The sequence below is a fragment of the Podarcis bocagei genome, assembly GCF_964188305.1.
Source record: "Podarcis bocagei genome assembly, chromosome: Z".
Lineage (NCBI taxonomy): Eukaryota > Metazoa > Chordata > Lepidosauria > Squamata > Lacertidae > Podarcis > Podarcis bocagei.
The window spans coordinates 8,210,848-8,235,671 of record NC_138140.1 but is presented as its reverse complement, the minus strand read 5'-3'; positions in this window follow the sequence as shown (position 1 = coordinate 8,235,671).

Below are 24,824 nucleotides of genomic sequence, written 5' to 3'. Positions count from 1 at the left end.
TGGGAAACCTGTGGCTTTCCATGTATTGTTGGACTCAAACTCCCATTGGCTCCAGACAACATGGTCAATGGTGAAAGATGCTGTTAGATTTCCCCAGCCACTCTAGGTGGCTCCCAACAGAATTAAAAGCACAATAAAAAACCAGACATTAAAAACTTTCCAAACAGGGCTGCCTTCAGATGTCTTCTAAAAGCCAGATAGTTGTTTATTTCCTTGACATCTAATGGGAGTGTGCTCCACAGAGTGGGTGCCACTACCAAGAAGGCCCTCTGCCTAGTTCCTTGTAACCTCACTTCTCACAGGGACAGGGGTACAGCTAGCTGGTCTGGCACCTGGAGCAGCGGGGGCGGGACAATCTGCGCATGGGGGCACCGCATGGGGCACTGTGGCGATCTGTGCATGGGGGCACCACAGTGATCTGCCCAGGGCGGTGGCACAGCGATCCACCCAGGGGGTTGGTTCAGCGACCTGCCCACGGAGTCCGCCTGGCGGACGCAAGCCCCACGTTGCCATTTTGAGCAGCGCAGGGCCCTGAGCCACTGCATCACTCCTAGGAGAGACGTGTGGCTCGGGTGTGCTGCAGGCCAGGCCCCGTGGTAAGTGCCAAACCCTGTGGTGTGCCATTTTGTTACCCCCCTGAAGGATGACATCCAGGGCCGGCCACACACCCCCTTCCTACGCCCCTGCACAGGGCGGGAACTGCCAGAAGGCCCTCGGCGCTGGATCTCAGTGTCCAGGCTGAACAATGGGGGTGGAGACGCTCCTTCAGGTATACTGGACCGAGGCCGTTTAGGGCTTAAAGGTCAGCACCAACACTCTGAATTGTGCTTGGAAACGTCCTGGGAGTCTTTGATGTATTGCCAAGTAATTCGGCAAATCTGACTTCTTTAAGAGACTTCATGAAACTTTGACGGACTATCTGGATTACAATATGATAATCATGGGAGACATGAATGGCGTGGTCTCCACTAATATGGACAAGGCACAAAGACTAACAGTCACTAAAGAAGGGAGACTCCCTAAGACTTTTTTTGAAATGACAGAAAATATGGACTTGATAGACATTTGGAGAACAAGGAACCCTCTGGAGAGAGAGGGAACCTTTTTCTCCCAAGCAATGATGACCTGGACCAGAATTGACCAAATCTGGGTTACTAGTGGACTGGCTCCAAAAATTAAGAAAGTGGAAATCTGCCCAAAAACTTGCTCCGACCATAACGCCGTGAAGATGGAGATGAAACTCACAATAACTGGTCAATTTAGATGGAGAATGAATGACACCCTCTTTCGAGATAAGGAGATTCTCACGAAGGCCCAAAAGACCCTAAAAGACTATTTTGAAATAAATTTGAGGACCGACGTGGAGAAAAGAGTGATCTGGGACGCAAGTAAAGCGGTTATGAGAGGATTTTTGATTCAACAAAATTCAATAAAGAGGAAAAAACAAACTGAGAAAAAAGAGAAGATTTTGGAAATGATAAAGGAAGGAGAGAGGAAATTAAGAACAAAACCAAAGTCTCAGGACATTTTAAGAGAGATCAAGTTATATCAAACACAATATATGGAATTGATGAACCAAGAGATTGAATGGAAGATAAAGCAAATGAAGCAAAAGACTTTTGAATCAGCAAATAAATGTGGTAAACTTTTGGCATGGCAACTGAAGAAAAGGCAGAAATTAAATACAGTTACAAGCCTAGAGGTGGATGGAAAGAACATATCTAAACCCAATGAAATTAGAAATTGCTTTTTAAGTTATTTTAAAAAACTTTACACTCAAGGCCCGCAAAATGAAGAAGATATAGATAAATTCCTTGGAAGATATGGACTACGAAACATCTCTCATCAAAGTAAGATGGATTTGAACCAGAGAATCTCAGATCAAGAGATAGAGGCTGCCATTCAGAATATGCAATTGGGCAAATCTCCGGGACCAGATGGACTGACTTCCAGATACTACAAATCGCTGAAGGAATGGCTGACTCAACCATTAAGAGAAGTTTGTAATGAGATTCTTGAGGGAAAAAGGGCACCTGAATCGTGGAAAGAGGCATATATTTCACTCATACCAAAGTCAGAGACTGAAAAGACCCAACTTAAGAACTACCGCCCAATATCACTGCTTAATGTGGATTACAAAATTTTTGCAGACATTTTGGCAAAAAGATTTAAAAGAGTCTTGATGGAGAAGATTCATAGAGACCAAGCAGGCTTTCTCCCTAATAGACACCTAGCAGATAATGTAAGGAATGTAATAGACATTTTGGAAAAGCTAGAGGTGAATATAAACACTAAAGCAGTATTGATCTTTGTGGATGCGGAGAAAGCCTTTGATAATATTTCTTGGAGTTTTATGAGGAAGAATCTTCATGGGATGGGGGTAGGCCAGGGTTTTGAGAATGGTATGGCTGCAATATATTCTGAACAAAAAGCTAAACTGATTGTAAATAATGTTGTGACTGAGGAACTTAAGATAGAAAAAGGAACACGACAGGGGTGCCCAATTTCCCCATTACTTTTTATTTCAGTTCTGGAGGTGTTGCTGAACATGATAAGAAATGACCAGCAGGTCAAAGGTGTGCAGGTCGGAGCTAAACAGTATAAGTTAAGAGCGTATGCAGATGACCTAGTATTGACCTTGCAAGAGCCAAACACTAGTACGAAAAAGGTCCTAGAAATAATACAACAATTTGGCCAGGTAGCTGGATTTAAGTTGAATAAGCAAAAAACTAAAGTTTTAGGGAAAAATCTAACAGATATGGAAAAGGAGAAATTTCAAGAGGAAACAGGTTTGACTGTGGTCAAGAAGGTGAAATACCTAGGGGTTTATTTAACATCTAAGAATGCGAATTTGTATAAGGACAACTATGAAAAATGTTGGTCAGAAATTAAAAAAGATCTAGAAATATGGTCAAATTTGAAACTGTCAATGTTAGGCCGAATTGCAGTAATTAAAATGAATGTATTGCCTAGAATGTTATTTTTGTTTCAGACCTTGCAGATTCTTGACAAGATGGAATGTTTTAAGAGGTGGCACAAAGACATCTCGAAATTTGTCTGGCAGGGCAAAAAGCCCCGAATTAAATTTAAAATATTGACTGACGCTAAAGAAAGAGGGGGTTTTGCCCTGCCGGACCTAAAATTGTATTATGAGGCAGCAGCTTTTTGCTGGCTGAAAGAATGGATGCTCCTCGAGAACACGGACATCTTGGATCTGGAAGGTTTCAATAATGCTTTCGGTTGGCATGCATATCTTTGGTATGATAAAGTTAACAGCGCCTTTAAAAATCACATTGTTAGAAAAGCATTATTTAATGTTTGGATAAGATATAAAGATCTATTGGAAAATAAAACCCCTAGATGGGTGTCACCAGTGGAGGCTAAAGCAGTGAAGAAACTCAATATGGAGGTCGGATGGCCGAAGTATTGGGAAATCTTAGAACAGGATGGAGATAAATTCAAACTACAAAGTCAGGAGAAATTGAAGCATAAAGTAGAAAATTGGTTTCAATATCGCCAAATAATGGAATTTTTTAAACAGGATAGGAAAATCGGTTTCCAGGTGGAAAAATCAAAACTAGAGACCGAACTGTTAGAACCCAATACTAAGAATTTATCTAGAATGTACAACTTGTTGAAATGGAACACACAGGATGAAACAGTTAAATCGGCTATGATTAAGTGGGCTCAGGATGTTGGACATAACATTATGTCAGCTGACTGGGAATGGTTATGGAACACCGGTATTAAATTTACGGCATGTAATGCCTTAAAGGAAAACATTATGAAGATGGTTTACAGGTGGTACATGACCCCAGTCAAACTGGCAAAAATCTATCATTTGCCCGACAATAAATGTTGGAAGTGTAAAGAGACTGAAGGTACTTTCTATCACCTTTGGTGGACATGCCCGAAGATAAAGGCCTTTTGGGAAATGATCTATAATGAAATGAAAAAGGTACTTAAATGTACCTTTTCTAAAAAACCAGAGGCCTTCCTCTTGGGCATTGTCGGCCAATTGGTGACAAAGAAAGATAGAACTTTCTTCATGTATGCCACAACAGCAGCAAGAATACTTATCGCAAAGTATTGGAAGACACAAGATTTACCCACTTTGGAAGAATGGCAGATGAAAGTGATGGACTATATGACACTGGCCGAGATGACAGGCAGAATCCGTGATCAACGAAAAGAGACGGTGGAAGAAGAATGGAGAAAATTTAAAAGTTATCTTAAGGACTACTATAAACTTAATGAATGCTAAAATGTTGTGGTTTCCAGAAGCAAAAGGGTACAGGGATACAAGGTTAGACTATAAAAGAGACTAAGATGACAGAGATTAGAAAGTAACAATTGGGAGTTGCTTGTTGAATTATGGACATTGGGATGCAGAGAGGGGGGGTATGGGGAAGTTCAAGAAAAGAGGTTTATGAAAATATGTTTGAAACTATACATGTATGTCTGTCACTTTTTGTGTTTGTTTGTTTTTCCTAAAAATGTTGTAAAACCAATAAAAAATTTATAAAAAAAAAAAAAGTAATTCGGTCTTCACAATCCAGGGGGAAAGTCAGAATTTCATCAGAATCCCTGTCACACAGAGCTTAGCTTTACTGTTCACACCTGACTAGCTGGCAACGCAGAACTAACATGGTGTGAACTGGTGCAAAAATGTATCCTCCAATTTGAGGGTTATCTTCCCCCTATGTAAAAACTTTCTGGTTTTCTTTTTCATTTGTGGGGGATCTTTACAAGTTTGGTGATTGTGAGATGAAGCTTCCATTATTGCTGTGAGATGACAACAGCTGGTGTGTACTGTGCTTTTCTTTCCATTAAACTTTTCTCTAGTGCTCTAGCCATTACTCTTAATTTGGTGGGCAGTGGGGCAGGAAGTCCCATGGGAGAAGCTAACTCATGGCATCTTCTCCTGGGTTGTAACTAAAATGTGGGAAGCCAGGAATACCGGCTTTGAATCATAGAATATTGGAATTGGAAAGGACCCAAGGGTCATCTAGTCCAACCCCCTGCAATGCAGGAATCTCAACTAAAGTTAGCTCATTTAGACCCTGGAGATAATGATTTTATACTCAGTGTTAACCATCCTTAGAGTGGATCTATTGAAATAGAAAGATATAGCTAACTTAAGTACCTTTATTTCAGCAGGTCTACTCTGAGTGGAATTATAGAAAATTGTAGAGTTAGAAGGGACCTCAGGGGTCATCTAGTCCAATTCCCTGCAATAAAGGAATCTCAACTAAAGCATCCATGACAGATGGCCATCCAACTTCTGCTTAAAAACCTCCAAAGAAGGATAGTCCACCATCTCTTGTGGGAGTATGTTCCAGTGGCGAACAGGTCTTACAGTCAGAAGGTTTTTCCAAATGTTTAGTTGGAATCTCCTTTCTCGTAACTTGAGTCCTAGCCTCCAGAGGAGGGGTAAACAAGCATGGTACCCCTTCTGTTTGACAGCACTTAAGATTTTTGAAGATGGCTATAATATCTCTTCTCAATCTCCTCTTTTCCAGGCTAAACATATCCAGCTCCTTCAAGTGCTCCTCATTTGGCTTCAGTTTCCAGACCCTTGATCATCTTGGTTTCTCTCCTCTGCACATGTTCCAGCTTGTCAACAGCCTTATTAAATTGTGGGGCCCAGAATTGGACACAGTATTCAAGGATTGGTCTGATCAAGGCAGAATAAAGTGGAAGTATGACTTCCCTTGCTCTGGGCACTATACTTCTGCGGATGCAGTCTAGAATAGTGTTTGCTTTTTCTTCTTTTAATAAATTTATTTAACATAATTATGACCAAATATAAGCAAAATATTGCAAATACATCCATACATCCATACCTATATAGTTCAGATAAGCACACACATATATAATAAGAACAAAAGAGAAAAAAAGAAGAAAAGAAGAAAGAAGAAAAAATAGAGAGAAAAGAAGAAAAGTTGGAAGAATTTCTTCCAAATTTATTCTACAAATATCTCAATATGAAAATATTAATAAAATTTCATTGATTGACTTCCATCGCTTACACTGCACTTCCTATATATATTTTAAGCAAGATTGTATAAACAGTGCCGCCCTGTGGCCAGTCATGGAATAGACATCGACAGGAAAATAAACAGTGCACTGTGTGGCCAACGCTGGTATAGACATTGAAAGGAAAATAAACAGTGCCACCGTGTGGCCAGCGCTGGTATAGACATTGAAAGGAAAATAAACAGTGACCCCGTGTGGCCAGCGCTGGTATAGACATTGAAAGGAAAATAAACAGTGACCCCATGTGGCCAGCGCTGGTATAGACATTAACAAGAAAATAAATAGTGACCCCGTGTGGACAGTCCTGGAATAGACATCGACAGGAAAATAAACAGTGCCACCTTGTGGCCAGTCCTGGAATAGACATCGGCAGGAAAATAAACAGTGACACTGTGTGGCCAATGCTGGTATAGAGATTGAATGGAAAATAAACAGTGACCCCGTGTGGCCAGCGCTGGTATAGACATTGACAGTAACATAAACAGTGCCGCCGTGTGGCCAATGCTGGTATAGACACAGGACAGAAAAATAAACAGTGCCGCCCTGTGGCTAGTCATGGAATAGACCTCGGCAGGAAAATAAACAGTGCCCCGTGTGGCCAACACTGGTATAGACATTTAAAGGAAAATAAACAGTGACCCCATGTGGCCAGCGCTGGTATAGACATTAACAGGAAAATAAACAGTGACTCCGTGTGGCCAGTCCTGGAATAGACATTGACAGGAAAATAAACAGTGCCATCATGTGGCCAGTACTGAAATAGACATCGACAGGAAAATAAATAGTGACCCCGTGTGGCCAGTCCTGGAATAGACATTGACAGGAAAATAAATAGTGACTCCGTGTGGCCAGTCCTGGAATAGACATTGACAGGAAAATAAACAGTGCCGCCTTGTGGCCAGTCCTGGAATAGACATTGTCAGGAAAATAAACAGTGCCACCGTGTGGCCAGTCCAGGAATAGACATCGGCAGGAAAATAAACAGTGCCCCGTGTGGCCAACGCTGGTATAGACATTGAAAGGAAATTAAACAGTGACCCCGTGTGGCCAGCGCTGGTATAGACATTGAAAGGAAAATAAACAGTGACCCCGTGTGGCCAGCGCTGGTATAGACATTGAAAGGAAAATAAACAGTGACCCCGTGTGGCCAGCGCTGGTATAGACATTGAAAGGAAAATAAACAGTGACCCCATGTGGCCAGTCCTGGAATAGACATTGACAGGAAAATAAACAGTGCCATCATGTGGCCAGTCCTGGAATAGACATCGACAGGAAAATAAACAATGCCACCTTGTGGCCAGTCATGGAATAGACATCGGCAGGAAAATAAATAGTGACTCCGTGTGGCCAGTCCTGGAATAGACATCGACAGGAAAATAAACAGTGCCTCCCTGTGGCCAGTCCTGGAATAGACATCGGCAGGAAAATAAACAGTGCCGCTGTGTGGCCAATGCTGGTATAGACATTGAATGGAAATTAAACAGTGACCCCACTGTGGCCAACGCTGGTATAGACATTGAAAGGAAAATAAACAGTGTCCCCGTGTGGCCAGCGCTGGTATAGACATTGAAAGGAAAATAAACAGTGACCCCATGTGGCCAGCGCTGGTATAGACATTAACAAGAAAATAAACAGTGCCCCGTGTGGCCAGTCATGGAATAGACATTGGCAGGAAAATAAACAGTGCCCCGTGTGGCCAGCGCTGGTATAGACATTGAAAGGAAATTAAACAGTGACCCCGTGTGGCCAGCGCTGGTATAAACATTGAAAGGAAAATAAACAGTGACCCCGTGTGGCCAGCGCTGGTATAGACATTGAAAGGAAAATAAACAGTGCCATCATGTGGCCAGTCCTGGAATAGACATCGACAGGAAAATAAACAATGCCACCTTGTGGCCAGTCATGGAATAGACATCGGCAGGAAAATAAATAGTGACTCCGTGTGGCCAGTCCTGGAATAGACATCGACAGGAAAATAAACAGTGCCGCCCTGTGGCCAGTCCTGGAATAGACATCGGCAGGAAAATAAACAGTGCCGCTGTGTGGCCAATGCTGGTATAGACATTGAATGGAAATTAAACAGTGACCCCACTGTGGCCAACGCTGGTATAGACATTGAAAGGAAAATAAACAGTGTCCCCGTGTGGCCAGCGCTGGTATAGACATTGAAAGGAAAATAAACAGTGACCCCATGTGGCCAGCGCTGGTATAGACATTAACAAGAAAATAAACAGTGCCCTGTGTGGACAGTCCTGGAATAGACATCGGCTGGAAAATAAACAGTGCCCCGTGTGGCCAACGCTGGTATAGACATTGAAAGGAAAATAAACAGTGACCCCGTGTGGCCAGCGCTGGTATAGACATTGAAAGGAAAATAAACAGTGACCCCGTGTGGCCAGCGCTGGTATAGACATTGAAAGGAAAATAAACAGTGCCATCATGTGGCCTGTCCTGGAATAGACATTGACAGGAAAATAAACAATGCCACCTTGTGGCCAGTCATGGAATAGACATCGGCAGGAAAATAAATAGTGACCCCGTGTGGCCAGTCCTGGAATAGACATTGACAGGAAAATAAATAGTGACTCCGTGTGGCCAGTCCTGGAATAGACATCGACAGGAAAATAAACAGTGCCGCCCTGTGGCCAGTCCTGGAATAGACATCGGCAGGAAAATAAACAGTGCCCCGTGTGGCCAATGCTGGTATAGACATTGAATGGAAATTAAACAGTGACCCCACTGTGGCCAACGCTGGTATAGACATTGAAAGGAAAATAAACAGTGTCCCCGTGTGGCCAGCGCTGGTATAGACATTGAAAGGAAAATAAACAGTGACCCCATGTGGCCAGCGCTGGTATAGACATTAACATGAAAATAAACAGTGCCCTGTGTGGACAGTCCTGGAATAGTCATCGGCAGGAAAATAAACAGTGCTGCTGTGTGGCCAATGCTGGTATAGACACAGGACAGAAAAATAAACAGTGCCGCCCTGTGGCTAGTCATGGAATAGACATCGGCAGGAAAATAAACAGTGCCCCGTGTGGCCAACACTGGTATAGACATTGAAAGGAAAATAAACAGTGACCCCGTGTGGCCAGCGCTGGTATAGACATTGAAAGGAAAATAAACAGTGACCCCATGTGGCCAGCGCTGGTATAGACATTAACAGGAAAATAAACAGTGACTCCGTGTGGCCAGTCCTGGAATAGACATTGACAGGAAAATAAACAGTGCCATCATGTGGCCACTCCTGGAATAGACATCGGCAGGAAAATAAATAGTGACCCCGTGTGGCCAGTCCTGGAATAGACATCGACAGGAAAATAAATAGTGACTCTGTGTGGCCAGTCCGGGAATAGACATTGACAGTAACATAAACAGTGCCGCCCTGTGGCCAGTCCTGGAATAGACATCGGCAGGAAAATAAACAGTGCCGCTGTGTGGCCAATGCTGGTATAGACATTGAATGGAAAATAAACAGTGACCCCACTGTGGCCAGCGCTGGTATAGACATTGACAGGAAAATAAACAGTGCCGCCGTGTGGCCTGTCCAGGAATAGACATTGGCAGGAAAATAAACAGTGCCACCGTGTGGCCAGTCCAGGAATAGACATTGGCAGGAAAATAAACGGTGCCCCGTGTGGCCAATGCTGGTATAGACTTGGACCGGAAAATAAACAGTGCTGCCCTGTGGCCAGTCCTGGAATAGACATCGGCAGGAAAATAAGCAGTGCCCCGTGTAGGCTGTGCTGGTATAGACATCGGCAGAAAAATAAACAGTGCCTCCGTGTAGCCAGTCCTGGAATAGACATCAACAAGAGAATAAACAGTGCCCCGTGTGGCCAATGCTGGTATAGACATTGAGAGGAAAATAAACAGTGCCAACCTGTGGCCAGTCCTGGAATAGACATTGACAGGAGAATAAACAGTGCCCCGTGTGGCCAGTCCTGGAATAGACATCGACAGGAAAATAAACGGTGACCCCATGTGGCCAGTCATGGAATAGACATTGACAGGAAACTAAACAGTGCTGCCGTGTGGCCAGTCCTGGAATAGACATTAACGGGAAAAGAAACAGTGCCCCGTGTGGCCAGCACTGGTATAGACATGGACCGGAAAATAAACAGTGCCGCCCTGTGGCCAGTCCTGGAATAGACATCGACAGGAAAAGAAACAGTGCCCCGTGTGGCCAGCGCTGGTATAGACATGGACCGGAAAGTAAACAGTGCCGCCCTGTGGCCAGTCATGGAATAGACATTGACAGTAAAATAAACAGTTACCCCATGTGGCCAGTCCTGGAATAGACATAGACAAGAAAATAAACCCTGACCCCATGTGGCCAGAGCTGGTATAGACATCAACAGGAGAATAAACAGTGACCCTGTGTTGCCTGTCCTGGAATAGACATCGACAGGAAAATAAACAGTGACCCTGTGTCCCGTGTGGCCAGTCCTGGAATAGACATCAACAGGAAAATAAACAGTGCCCCGTGTCCATTGTGGCGAGTGCTGGAATAGACATCGACAGGAAAATAAATAGTGACCCTGTGTGGCCGGTGCTGGAGTAGACATCGACAGGAAAATAAACAGTGCCGCCTTGTGGCCAGTCCTGGAACAGACATCGACAGTAAAATAAATAGTGAACCCTGTGTGGCCGGTGCTGGAATAGACATCGGCAGGAAAATAAACAGTGACCTCGTCTGGCCAGAGCTGGTATAGACATTGACAGGAAAATAAACAGTGCCTATTCCTCAGCCTCTGTGGGCCCAAGGTGTTTGAGACGGCCCGAGTTTTGGTTGTGCCACTAGCAGTCCAGGCAGCACTGTGGGACGTGGTAAAGGAGACGCTAAAAAACAATACCATCCGAAGCCATCTAAAATTGTTGTTCGCCATGAGTTCTACCACCGGAACCAGGCAGAGGGGGAGTCTATCAACAACTACATCGCTGCCCTCTGAAAGGCTGCGCTGCACTGTGAGTTCTGAGACTTAGATGATGCCCTGATGGATCTAATTCTCTGCGGGGTTCGGAACAACCATTTGCAATGGCGTCTTCTCACCCATCCTGACCTCACACTGCAGAAGACCATTGAGGAGGCTGCAGCCTCAGAAGCTGCTGAACTCTCCACCCAGGGGATTTGCAAGGACAGCAGCCCGCATCCTGCTAAGAAGCCAATCCCAGTGCACCAAGAGGAGGCCAGCAGTATCGAGGCATCTCCCAGCAAAAACAATGACATGCACCAGACGAAGCGGGAGTGCGGGAAGTTCAGAGGTACAAGGATAAATGTCTTGGGTGTGGAGGCAATCATTCCCGTGTCAAGTGTCGATTCAGAGACGCCATCTGTCAGCAATGCTCCAGAAGGGGCTACATCGCTAAGGTCTGCCAATCTGCTCCATCCGACATACCAGGTCTTCGCTAAACTGGACCTTGCCCAAGCCTATCAACAACTGCCCGTTGACGCTGCCATCGCTGAAGCTCAGATGATTGTCACCCACTGCGGGGCATTCCAGTGCCCCCGGCTGCAGTTTGGGGTGAGCGTGGCTCCTGGCATCTTTCAAAGCTTCATGGAGTGTCTCCTGCAGGGGCTTCTGGACGTGGTACCATATTTCGATGATGTGTTGGTATCTGCAGACTCAAATCAGTAGCTGTTCGAGCGCATCTGCGCTGTGCTCACCAGGTTCCAGGAGGATGTGTACACGCTCAAGATGAAAAAAGAAAAGTGCCAGGTTGCCGTTCCGCAGGTGGAGTTCTTGGGCTACCTTATCAACGCCTCCGGTCTTCACACGGCAGCATCCAAGATCCGGGCCATTCAGCAAGCCCCAATTCCAAAAAGCAAGGCGTTGTTGCAGCGTTCCTGGGGCTGCTGAACTTCTATAATATGTTCCTGCCCCACAAAGCAATGCTAGCCGAGCCTCTACACTGCCTCCTCAGCATGAAAGTACCGTAGTCCTGGGGTCATCGGGAAACGGTGGCCTTCAATGCAGTCAAAGCCCTTCTCTCATCAGACAGCGTGCTGGTACAGTACACTGAAGCCAGGCCGCTGGTCCTTGCCTGCAACGCCTCACCCTTTGGCATCGTTGCCGTCCTTGGTCACTGGTTTCCAGATGGTAGGGAAGCACCTCTTACCTACTTCTCCCAGCCCAAGGCACCCTGGTCGAGGGTGCACATTGATCTTGGCGGCCCCTTTCATGGCCAGACCTTTAAGGTAGTGGTGGATGCCTATTCCAAATGGCTGGAGGTGGCCCTTATGCCCTCCACCCCTACTGAAGCCGTCATCCGGGTGCTGCAGGGCCTGTTTGCAACTCATGGGTATCCTGATGTCCTCGTCTTGGACAACAGACCTCAGTTCACATCAGGCACCTTTGAAAGGTACCTCTTGGGGCTGGGCATCCGCCATGCCCTAACGGCACCATTTCACACGGGCAGGCAGAAAAAGGCACTGGCGCACCTGGAACAGAGGAACTGGCACGACTGGGTCACTGAATACTTGCTCGTGCAGCACATGACCTGTTTGTACCAGGTGGCACCCGAGAACGGATACTTGTGGCGCCAGCACATAGACCACCTAAGGTGCAGGGTTGGGGATTTGAACACTACTGATGTGCCCCCAACTGTGGCCCCAGCTCCAGAGCGGTCGCTAATGGAAGGCAAGGCTCCACCTACATCTTCCTCACAAACTGAGGGCATGGAGCCGAGCCAAACCGTTCTGGTGGGTCTGCCTGGCTCTCCAGAGACTCGGATCACTGCCGTGCCTGACCATCTGCTGAGTCTGCTCGCGGTGGTTCCTTCAACAGCAGCGGAGCCAGGGAACTCAGGCTCAACGCCACATTTGGTCGCACCACAGTCGCAGCCAGAATCGGGCGGCCACCCGGACTCTGGTACTGGCCCTCGGCGGTCCAGCAGGGTTTCCAAGTGCCCAGCTTATTTAAAAGACTACGATCACTGGACAAACAGCACGTGTAAAGCTGTATGGTGAATAGGGTCAATTAATATGCTTATGTGCCTTACTGAAACCAAAAAGGGTATTATACAGCAATGGAACCACTATGATTGTAACTAATGTCTTATCTCAGTGGGGAGGGGTGTTATGTATTGAAGTGCTCACCCTGGCCACCACGGATATTGTGTATATAGTTTTCACTCAGGTCCACGTCAGTTACTTTAGGCGGGGAACCTTGGGGTGTAGTTGTTACAATGTTGACAGCCGGCTGCGTATAAAAGCAGGGCGGCTGAGCTGTTTGCTGTTCAGTTCAGTTCCAGCTTACTATAAAGAACCTCTTGGAAAAATCTCTGTGTTGTCTGCTTTGTCAACCCACTATTTAATACTTGGGGTGTTCGTTTTTGCTCCTAACAAACTCTTCTGTGGTATTATAACAGGATTTATCTGTGCTGTGTTGCGATCCCCTCTTTATTTCAAGCCAAACTCTGTGTCTAAAAAAGCTGATTATCTTGTTGAAGATTTTAAGTTTTCTACCGCCGATTTTGGGAGTAAAACGTCTTGTTTTTAACAGTCTCTCTCTCTTATTGGAGAGTTCGGCACCGCCTCACCAGGTTTTGGGGCGTTTGTGTCGGAGAAGGAATTAACCCTTTTGCACGGAGGTCCTCCCTGCGTATTGGCTATATACTTTGTTTTCTCGCTTTGGGAGACCCCTTATTGCACTGCCATGGGCACTTCCCTCAGGATCCCACCCTGAGGTCAGGTGACTTATGCCTTGTCACCTGTTTCTGCCTCTCTCCAATGCCGGGTCTGCCTTGAGATATCAGGTGCGCAGATCCCCACCCGACTGTAGGCGCGCTGCTCAGGAAGCTTTTCTTGCTGCTGAATCAAACTGCTGCTGAATCAAACAGAAGTGTTAAGCTTCTGTTCCACCAAGACCTTTTCACATGTACAGCTAGTAAGCCAGGTGTCCCCCATCCTATATTTGTGCATCTGCTTCTTCCTGCCTAAGTGCAGAACCTGACATTTGTCTCTATTCATTTTGTTAGCTTATGTCCAGTTCTACAATCTCTTAAGGTCATTTTGAATTCTGATTCTGTCTTCCTCAGCATTAGCTACTCCTCCCAGTTTGGTGCCATCTGCAAATTTGATGAGCATCCCCTCAATTCCTTTATACAGGTCATTTATAAAGATGTTGAACAACAACTGGCCCAGGTCAGAGCCCTGTGGCACCCCACCTGACACTTTTTTTCCAGGATGAAAGCTGCAGAATGCAGACTGCACTAGATTCTTTAACTGGCAGATAGATTTAGGGTACTAGCAAATCAGGGACATAAAAAGAAATCATGAGATTTTTATTTAAAAAAGGATTTGACTTTGATTGCGAAGCTTTTGTAACCTGCTTTCCGTTTAGTGATAGGTGGGCTATAAGTGCAGATAAATAAAATTAGAATAACAAATGAAAGGAGCACAAAATCCCAAGTTGAAAGAATTAGGAGGGTGTGTGAATTCTGTGCCAGATATTGCGTTCCCTAACCACATGGAATATGTATGGCTCTGACCCTTACTTGCAACCTGGTGGGCTCCATTACCTACCTGTATACCAAGGATGGAGAACCCCAGAACCAGGGGCCAAATGTGGCCCTACAAACCTCTCTGTCTGGCCCCTGGGCCACTCTCCCTACTGGCTCTGCTTCACACCCTCAAGGAATGTACATTTTACCTGTACAGAGTAGGCAGTTTCCAAACACACACCTCTCTATCACCCGTCCAGGCAGCAGTCATATAGTTGTCATTCCTCCATCCACTTTTGCCTCTGACCCTGATCAGCACTGACGTGTGGCCCCAGAGGATGGTCCAGAAGGGAATGTGGGAAAAGGTTCCCCAGCCCTGCTTTTAAAACCATCAAAAGTCCCTCTTTCGAAAGGATCCCCAGAAGAGCACAGCAAGGCTTGTGCTTCTTGCATTCAAGCTGTCCTGTAAAGCGTTTGAGAAATTAAAGCAGGAGAAGAGTAAATGCCTCTCTTGCTGGAGTAGTTCACATTATGCAAGCCAAGGGATCCATTTATTGGAATTGTCTGTACAAATATCTCATCACCATAAAAATAAAAAGGATTTGGCATTTGATTTATTTTTTAAAAAACAGCAAAGTAGTCATAATGGAGGAAATCAGAACTTACTTAGATTTCTTTAAACTCCACTATTAACCCTTCCAGCATTTTTCTGTTTCGCTTTTATTATTTGTTTGTTTGTTTATGCTGCCAGTTCCACCAATCAAAGTGGTGAAGCTGGCACATGTGAGGTAAGGCAATCTCGTAGGTGATATTACTTTGTTGTTCTTGTTTAGTCGTTTAGTCGTGTCCGACTCTTCGTGACCCCTTGGACCAGAGCACACCAGGCACTCCTGTCTTCCACTGCCTCCCGCAGTTTGGTCAAACTCATGCTGGTAGCTTTGAGAACACAGTCCCACCATCTCATCCTCTGTCGTCCCCTTCTCTTTGTGCCCTCCATCTTTCCCAACATCAGGGTCTTTTCCAGGGAGTCTTCTCTTCTCATGAGGTGTCCAAAGTATTGGAGTCTCAGCTTCAGGATCTGTCCTTCGAGTGAGCACTCAGGGCTGATTTCCTTAAGAATGGACATGTTTGATCTTCTTGCAGTTTGTGGGACTGTCAAGAGTCTCCTCCAGCACCATAATTCAAAAGCATCAATTCTTCGGTGATCAGCCTTCTTTATGGTCCAGCTCTCACTTCCATACATCACTACTGGGAAAACCATAGCTTTTACTATATGGACCTTTGTTGGCAAGGTGATCACCAGCTAAACCAGGGGAACGCCCTACTAACATACAAAGTAATCAGGTCCTTTCACGTGTTGTAATAAATCTGTATCTCCACATAAAAACAAGCACATATTGCGTAATTTGGATTTTTATTTTATTTTGAATTACATATGCAGGCAACATAGTATTTTCAGTACTTTTCAGATCCTCTTAATCCATCCCTGAATGCAGGGGCAGAGGAAACGGGGGTGCAGTGGGGGCAGATTGCCCTGGGTGTGCTCCCCCAGGGGTCTGGGCGGCTTCCTCCGCCGCTGCCTAAATGCCAACCACCAGAGAGATGATTTGGAGAATGAGACTCACAGAACTATCTCAAGAGTAAGGTAGGGGAAACAAAATCCTTGAACTCCACCCAGGACTATTTTACAATTACAGAAGCTTTTCAGTTCCTGCTGAAAGCAAACTCTAGGTAGGGTGCAATAAGAATTGCATGCTGCGTATCATATACAACCTGGTGGGAGAACATGCTCATTACATCCAACTCTCACTTTTTCTCATTAGGTTCCCCCCATAAGTGTATCACTTAATGGAGCCGTCTTGAGAGCTGCATTGATTTTCTTCAGAGCAATTTCCATCCACAATGCAAAGGAAGAGTGTGTCTGTGTGCACATAGGTATGAAAGGGACCTTATTACCGGGCTCTGATTAGGTAATTTGGTTTAGGAAGGATACCAGCATCTCTCAGGCAGGGAATATATTACTTTCAATTTTCGTCTAATGAGCGGAAACTTGCTTATGTTCTTGCACTGGCAGCAAGTTTCCCCTGAACTTCAGAAAATGTGCAAGAGTTTTCTGTTCCAGGGGTGGGGTGGGAGTAGAGAGAGTACCAGCGACCCCCCCCCCCTTTGCCACCTATTTCTTTTTAAAAAAGAAATTTAGAGGAGGGAGAAAGGTTGTTTTCTGCTGCTCCAGAGAAGCGGACACGGAGCAATGGATCCAAACTACAAGAAAGAAGATTCCACCTAAACATTAGGAAGAACTTCCTGACAGTAAGAGCTGTTCGACAGTGGAATTTGCTGCCAAGGAGTGTGGTGGAGTCTCCTACTTTGGAGGTCTTTAAGCAGAGGCTTGACAACCATATGTCAGGAGTGCTCTGATGGTGTTTCCTGCTTGGCAGGGGGTTGGACTCGATGGCCCTTGTGGTCTCTTCCAACTCTATGATTCTATGATTCTAAAGCCTAGTTTACACACCTGTAACGTAAAGAGGTGGTGGAATAGTCAGGTGGCACAACAGGCTTTCTCATTTTGTACTGTAGATGAAGGATACAACTCAGAAGGGTCACCATTAGGCAGGGCCATAGCTAGGGGGTGGCGAGGTGGGTCCTTGCCAGGGGCACAGGCGAGGGGGAGACACACAAAATCTGCTAAAAATGTGTCCATAAATATGTCTATAAATAAAAATATCAATTATTGCCTCATAAGATATTAAATAAAGGGTGAATTAAATGGGTGGTGGGGGCAGGGTTGGAGGAGAGGCGGAAAGAAGAGCTAATTTGTCCGTGGCTAGGGGGCGCAATCTGGACGGTTCTGCTAGGGGCGCTAGATCACCTAGCTACAGCTCTGACATTAGGGGTGGGGGAGAAAGTTATAATTCAGTTATCAATGAAAGGTGACCCTGACCTGATCAGCACTTTCCTAAATAATACAGCTAGCATTCAAAATTCATACTTTGCATTGGAAAAAGATTGGAGGGAAGTGACCCAATGTCTATATCCCATGAGTCATCAACTATTTGGGGCATCTGGGTACATTCAGCCTCCCTGATAAAACATTTGAGGAGGGCAGCCCCCCCCCCAGTTGATTAGCATTGCCATTCAAATGATGTGTGTCCCCCACAGCTTAGCTTGCTATTTTCATTGGAACCATCTTCACTCATTTAGCTATTTATGGGAATTTAGTCTGCATGTGCTCAGAGGCATTGTTCTTTATTAGGTAAAGGTAAAGGGACCCCTGACCGTTAGATCCAGTTGCGAAAGACTCTGGAGTTGCGGCGTTCCTCTTGCTTTAGTGACCTAGGGAGCCGACGTTTGTCCGCAGACAGTTTTTCTGGGTCATGTGGCCAGCATGACTAAGCCGCTTCTGGTGAACCAGAGCAGCGCACGGAAACGCTGTTTACCTTCCCGCCAGAGCGGTACCTATTTATCTACTTGCACTTTGACGTGCTTTTGAACTGCTAAGTTGGCAGGAGCAGGGACCGAGCAACGGGAGCTCACCCCGTCGCGGGGATTCGAACCGCTGACCTTCTGATCAGCAAGCCCTAGGCTCAGTGGTTTAGACCACAGCGCCACCCGCATCCCTTGTTCTTTATTAGTTCTGCCTTATAGCCTGGCTGACAAACCAAGGATGTTTTTGGTGCACTTGACAGTGTCCCCAAACTTAGGCACAACCTGCTCTGTCTTGGATTCCTGACCTGCTTCTGCTTCCCACTGGAAACAGAATTTTGGATTGGAGGGACATTAGATCTGATCCACCAGGGCTATTTTAAGGTTCTTGATACAGGATCTCCTGTCTCATCACATGTGTCTACATGAAACAGCCACTAGATGGAGACAGCTCATTGCACTTATGAAATGTACATCTGCTCACCTCAAGATTTGATTAACTTGTCACACTGCTGCTCCATAAGCCAGCAAACAGCAGGGGAAAGGAGTAAAAGTTGTTTGCAATGCCTGTAGGCAGTGTCTGTTTCAAAGAGCACAATGCCGTTTTCCCTCTGTAGAGCAAAGAATCCCATTCAAGAATCCCTGATGAGCTTTATAAAAAAGACCAAGGCACACTTGCTTATAAGTAAGCTCCACTCAACTGAACAGAACTTGCTTTTTCATTGTAAGTGAGGATATGATAGAAGTGCGTTAAATTATGCATGCTGTAGAGAAGGTGGGTAGAGAGAATTTTACCCCCCCTCTCTCATAATCTACCTTAGGGCCATCCAGCGAAGCTGAATGTTGGGAAATTCAAGACAGACAAAAGAAAGGACTCATTCACATAGTGCACAGCTAAGCTATGGAATGAATTTTCTCTCACAAGTGGCAGTGATGGTCACCAACTTGGATGGTTTTAAATGTTTACACAAAATGGCTATTAGTGATTATTAATCACTATGGCTATGTCCTACCTTCATCATGAGAGCCAGGACTCAGCTACATAAGTAAAGAAAAAGTGTTTTAAATGCATTATAGCACTGTGACACCAGGTGGCGATGTGGAGTTCCGTCTTTCGCCGAGAAGATCCGATGGAAGATCTGCTCCCAACAACGCTGCGAGAACCGAGTAGCTGAAGCGGTGAAAGAGGACGAGCCCCGGCCGCGCCGACCCTAAATAGGTTGGGCCACACCTCCCCAGTCAGCTGATTGGCTGCCTGGGGAGATGACGCGGCTGGGGATTCCCTAGATCTCACAGGGGCTGTGCTCAGCCCCCGCGCACGTGTGGGTGGGCGTGAAGCCCGCAACCCCACCTCCTCCCCAGCTCAGAAGTGGCTTTCCCATTGCGTGCCTAGGTGGAGACCCCTGCTCCCCCGAAAGACAGTCCAAAAGCAATGAATCACACATGACAACGTGTTTTGGGATTTAAAATGGCCACAACTTTATTAACAGTTTCAGGTGTAGGAAACCTTGGCTTAGGCATTGGGCATGTATCCTTCTCAGCTCCGCAGCCGGGGAACTGAGGCACAGCAGGGTTAGTTCGATCAGAGGGGGCACTGCAAAGCACATGTTTACACAGCCTCTGTGCAACTTTGGGGAGTTCACTGACAACCTTTCAGCGTATGGCCAGTGACTCTCTTCACACAACCCCCTTTAATGGGGAACCCTGGAATGATGCTGGGGGGGGGGGCGAGTCACCACTTCACGCCCCCTATAGGAATGATAGAATAAAGGATTCTGCCCAAGGCCTAAAACCACCAAAGTTGTGACAATTGCTACAGGGAAGGCGAAACTGGCAGAGCAGGGGAAATTCCTCCCCGGCTCTTCAACAACAACCATCACAAGACCCTAGCAACACTCAATAACCTAGAATGAAAATAGTTAACCTGCAATAAAAGCATGAAATCAAAGGGAGGGTTGGGTGTGTGTGTGACGCTCCGGAGCCAACTGTGCAAACTGTGCTGGCTCCACCCTGTTTTTAAACCCCCAGAGTGGAGCGGAGTGAAGCCTGCTCACTCTCGGTCTGCTCTCCTGGCCCCGCTCCCATCGACACCACGGATTGCTTCATTTAAACAGGCACCAGGAAGGTGGGCCAGCTCTGGCAACCCGGTGTGTCTCACAAACAATCGGTGGTGCTGTGTGCCGGTCCGCAGATGGTGCCCACCATGGAATGGGTGAGTGACTATAAAGAGGTTTACAACACGTTTTCCTGAAACTTTTTTTTATATGTCTAGATCCAGCCACAGTATGCCTCTGAACACCAGTTGTTGGAAATCACAAGGGGAGAGAGTGATGTTGCACTCAGGCTCCAGCAGGGCTCTTATGTTCTTATGACTGCTGAGTTCAGGCTTGGATATTAACCTCTAAATTCTTCTCCTGATTTGATGACAATCTAAACCAGGGGTTGTCAACCTGGTCCCTACTGCCCACTAGTGGGTGTTTCAGGATTCTAGGTGGGTGGTAGAGGGTTCTATGGCACAAGTGGGTGGGCGGCTGCTCGTACCCTCAGAAACGCGTTTCTCTCTCCAGAGAGAAGCGAATGGACCCAGCAACGGGTAAAGGGACTCCTGACCATTAGGTCCAGTCGCAGACAGCTCTGGGGTTGCAGCACTCATCTCACTTTATTTGCCAAGGGAGCCGGCATACAGCTTCCGGGTCATGTGGCCAGCATGACTAAACTGCTTCTGGAGAACCAGAGCAGCGTATGGAAACGCTGTTTACCTTCCCGCTGGAGTGGTACCTATTTATCTACTTGCACTTTGAGGTGCTTTCGAACTGCTAGGTTGGCAGGAGCAGGGACCGAGCAACGGGAGCTCACCCTGTCTCGGGGATTTGAACTGCCGACCTTCTAATCGGCAAGTCTTGGCTCTGTGGTTTAACCCACAGTACCACCCACGTCCCTTACCCCGATCTAAACCAAAGAAGAATTCCAGGCCTACCTACTTAACTCCCAATGCTCCCCTGCCTCCACCTATCCAACTCTTATCAATTGCAAAAACGCAGAACATGCTGATAACCCTGAGGTGTGTTTTTCCCCCCTCAGTGGCCCATGTTTGGCTCTATTCCTGTTGACTCTAATGACCTAACATTGGTATTAGAGAGAGTGACTATAGGAAGCTACTTTATACCATCAGACCATTGGTCCATCTCTGCCTGTTTAGTCTAAATGGATTGGAAGTTGCTTTGCAGGATTTCAGACTGGAAGCTTTCCCAGCCCTACCTGCCAGGCATTGCACCTGGAATCCACTTTGTTCATTGCATGTCTAGCATATAAAAAGTGTGCAAGTGGTACATCATAATGTGACCATTTGCCTTAAGAAAGAAAAGATTTTCTACTGTAGGAATGGCAGCACCTGTTTTTCCCAACAGTATCCAGAGGCATAGAAGAAACCTCTATCAACTTCTGTTCTCCACGGCTTGGGGAAACACTTTGAGGAAATCTGCCTGCCAGAGTACCTCTGATGTTCCAAGATGAAGGCCTCTCATTCCCTCCACTGAAGAAAAAGCATCAGAGGAAAACCCAACACCAGTCTCACTCCTTCTGAAGTCCCCTGAAAGCTGAGATCACAAGATTCAGTCGCAAAACATTGCCAGCACATAACTGGAGGCAAACAAAACCATTTATTTGACTAATGAATCCCCTGGGTGGCTGGGTTCTTTTATTTCTTTAAGCAACCAAACTCTTATCATTCGTCATCCTAATTTACTAGGCAGAAATGTTCGCTACAAGGATGAATGAAATGCAGAGCAATCCTGTTAAGGTTCCACAGATAGTTGTGTGTTGTGATGATGAAGGGCTCCCAGAAGGGCAAACATGGATACCGAGAGAGACTGGTTCTGGCAAGTTGGAAGGGTGCCAGAGAAGGACCAGACCAGATAAAATAGCTCATGGCCTGGTTTCAGATATTGTCAGGAGGTGCTGGAACTCTATGCAGATTCCCTGTGTGGTGAATCTTCTCAATGAAGTTCCTTCATCCCTTGGACCTGTTGCATCCACCCAGCTGACCACTGGACCCTGATGGGCAGAAAATAGTACAACAGAGCTAGGGAGCTTTTTTTAGCCCAGAGGACACATTTCCTCATGGGCAACTTTCTGGGAATTCCATCAGGAAAAGTAGGCAGAGCAATAATCGTGACTTTGTATGATAGGTTGTGTACCAGACACGCAGATTTCTATGCACTCGCACACCCATCTCTCTGTCATCCATCCATCAATCCAAGCAAGGTGCTGCTATCATATTTCCATTATAGAAATCTATGTTGTAGCCACATTTGGAATATTATGTACAGTTCTTAGAATCATAGAATATAGAGTTGGAAGGGACCCCAAGGGTCATCTAGTTCAATTCCCTGCAATGCAGGAATCTCAAGTAGATTATACATGACAGATGGCCATCCAACCTCTGCTTAAAAACCTCCAAGGAAGGAGAACCCACAACCTCTTGGAGTCTGTTTCCTATGTCAGACAAGTCCTACTGCCTGAAAGTTCTTCTTGATGTTCAGTTGGAATCTCCTTTCTTGTAACTTGAAGCCATTGGTTTGAGTCCTACCCTCCAGAGCAGGAGAGAACAAGCTTGCTCCATCCTCCATGTGACAGCCCTTGAGATATTGGAAGATGGCTATCATATCTCCTCTCAGAAGCCTGCCTCTCCTCAGAAAGGATATTGTAGATCTAGAAAGGATTCAGAAAGCGGCAACCAAAATGATCAATGGGGATTGAGCAACTCCCCTATGAGGAAAGGTTGAAGCATTTAGGACGTCTTAGTTTTGAGAAAAGGTGAGTCAGAAGGGACATGCTAGAAGTTTATAACATTCTCTGAATGTTCTTGCCAGTAGTTTTTTTTCTTAAAAAAATGTTTGAATACTGCCCCTCAATGAGGCCAAACTTACCATAGATTCACAAAATGTTTAGGGGTATGCGAACCCCTGCATCCCCCCAGAAAAAAAGCACTGGTTCTTACTATCATAGTTCAAGGACATGTTTCTAGCCTGACAAAAAGCATTTGAGCAGGAGGTGGAGCGGTCTGGTAAGGCGGTGTTACCTGAGAAAGTCTCAAGGGCCTGGAGGGCACATTCAGTCTTCATGTCTAAGATCCGTCACCCTTACTGGATTTCTGTTCCAGATGAGTCTTGCTTGAGCAACCAGGGCTTCCTGAGCTCCATCATATTCTTGTAATTCCTGTTCATTCTCGGGGCCTAACGTCTGATGTTCCCCTTTGCCCCTTGGTTCAGCTCCAGGGCAGCTGGTCATCCATCAGTGATGCCTGGTGTATTTAGATTGGTGGGGCATAAGGTAGGGAGACAGAAGGTGGAGACTTGCAGTTAAGATGGTGATGGTTCATAAAGCAGGCTCCAGAGCTCTGCAGATCACAGGATCTTAACTGAGTTTTAATTGGATTTAACAGAAGGTAGAGCCAAAGCCAATGAATGACTGTAAATAAGGAGATATGGATTGGCTGAAGGCAGCCTGAGGGTAGTGGGGCCATGTCCTATTCACCCTAACAGCCAACACTGTTATTATTATTTATTATATTTCTAGACCGCCCTTCATCCAAGGATCACAGGGCTGTTTATAATATAAAAATACATAAGGTAATAACAAAGAACAACAACACACACACACACTGACCATTGTAGGAAACCCGACAGGCTTTTGGTGTGGTCCAGCAGAACTAATCTTACATCCTGAAATTGTCAGTGAGTCAACCCTGCCATCTCCACCTCTGCTACCAAGCACATGGAGTCAACTGCGCTGGTGCAAACTGACTTTGACTAGAAGGGGCATTCGCTTGCCTGCTTCCCCAGTCCTGGGCCTCAACATGCTGACCATGCAAATGATGGTGTCCATCCCACTCTTCAAAATGAGAGCTCACAAAGGTATTTTCATGGGACAGCATCTTGGCTTCTGCTTAGCTATGTACACTAGAGCAGTGCTGTGCTTCCTGACTTTGTAACTTGTAACCCAAGTTATGTCTAGGCCACTTGGTGGATTTTGGAGTAAAGCTTTCCATCGTAACAATGGATTTGAGAGTCTCAGTACCGCATCTGTGAGTGGGAGTCAGGACAGGCTGTCTCCTACCAATACGTCCATGGATGCCCTCCTCTTCTTTCCTGCATTCCTCTCCTCTTGCTCATCCGCCTCTCTAGTCCCCCATGTAAGTAAGCATTTAATACATTCCCGAGCAACACTACCCCCTCTCCAGATGCACAACACATCTTCATTAACTCCCCATGACATTCCAAATTGCTGGCAATAAAGGCAAACTAAATCTGGAAAGACAACTAGAAATACTTTCCCACCCCCACACCTCCTCCTTCTCCGTGCCCCTGCACAGTGCACTTCCCGCCCCCCTGGGGCTAACGCGCAATTACAAAAGATGAATGGAGTGAGCATTCCGCTCTCAAATGCTTGCAGGAGATGTGGAGTTGGCATGTCCCCCACCAGATGGCGCTGGAGCTCACTAGATGAAACACCACTGCAGAATTTTCAGAACCAAGGGAGCACACCTTTGATCAAAGTTCTGAAGTTGATCAAAGGTCTGAAAGAGATACGGGCTCAGGAGGAGATTCATGATTGGATCTTTCAAAACTTAAGTTGTTTTATTTTGATTGTTGCAAGTGTGCTGGTGGGTGGAGTGTTTTAACCCTTACGTCTGTGGTATTTCTCCCAACCTGATGTTTGCTCTCTCTGGAATTTGGTAACACACTGCTTCTTCTGCTTCTTATATATCAAAGTCAAGGGTTCTGGATAGCAAGGGATGGGGAGCCTCAGAAAGGTGTCCCTCTAGGGAGGGACATTGAGTGGAAAGAGCCAGGGGATCAGCCCCCCCCCCCGAATTCTGATGAAAGGGCCACCACCCTAAAGTTCCTTAGCGG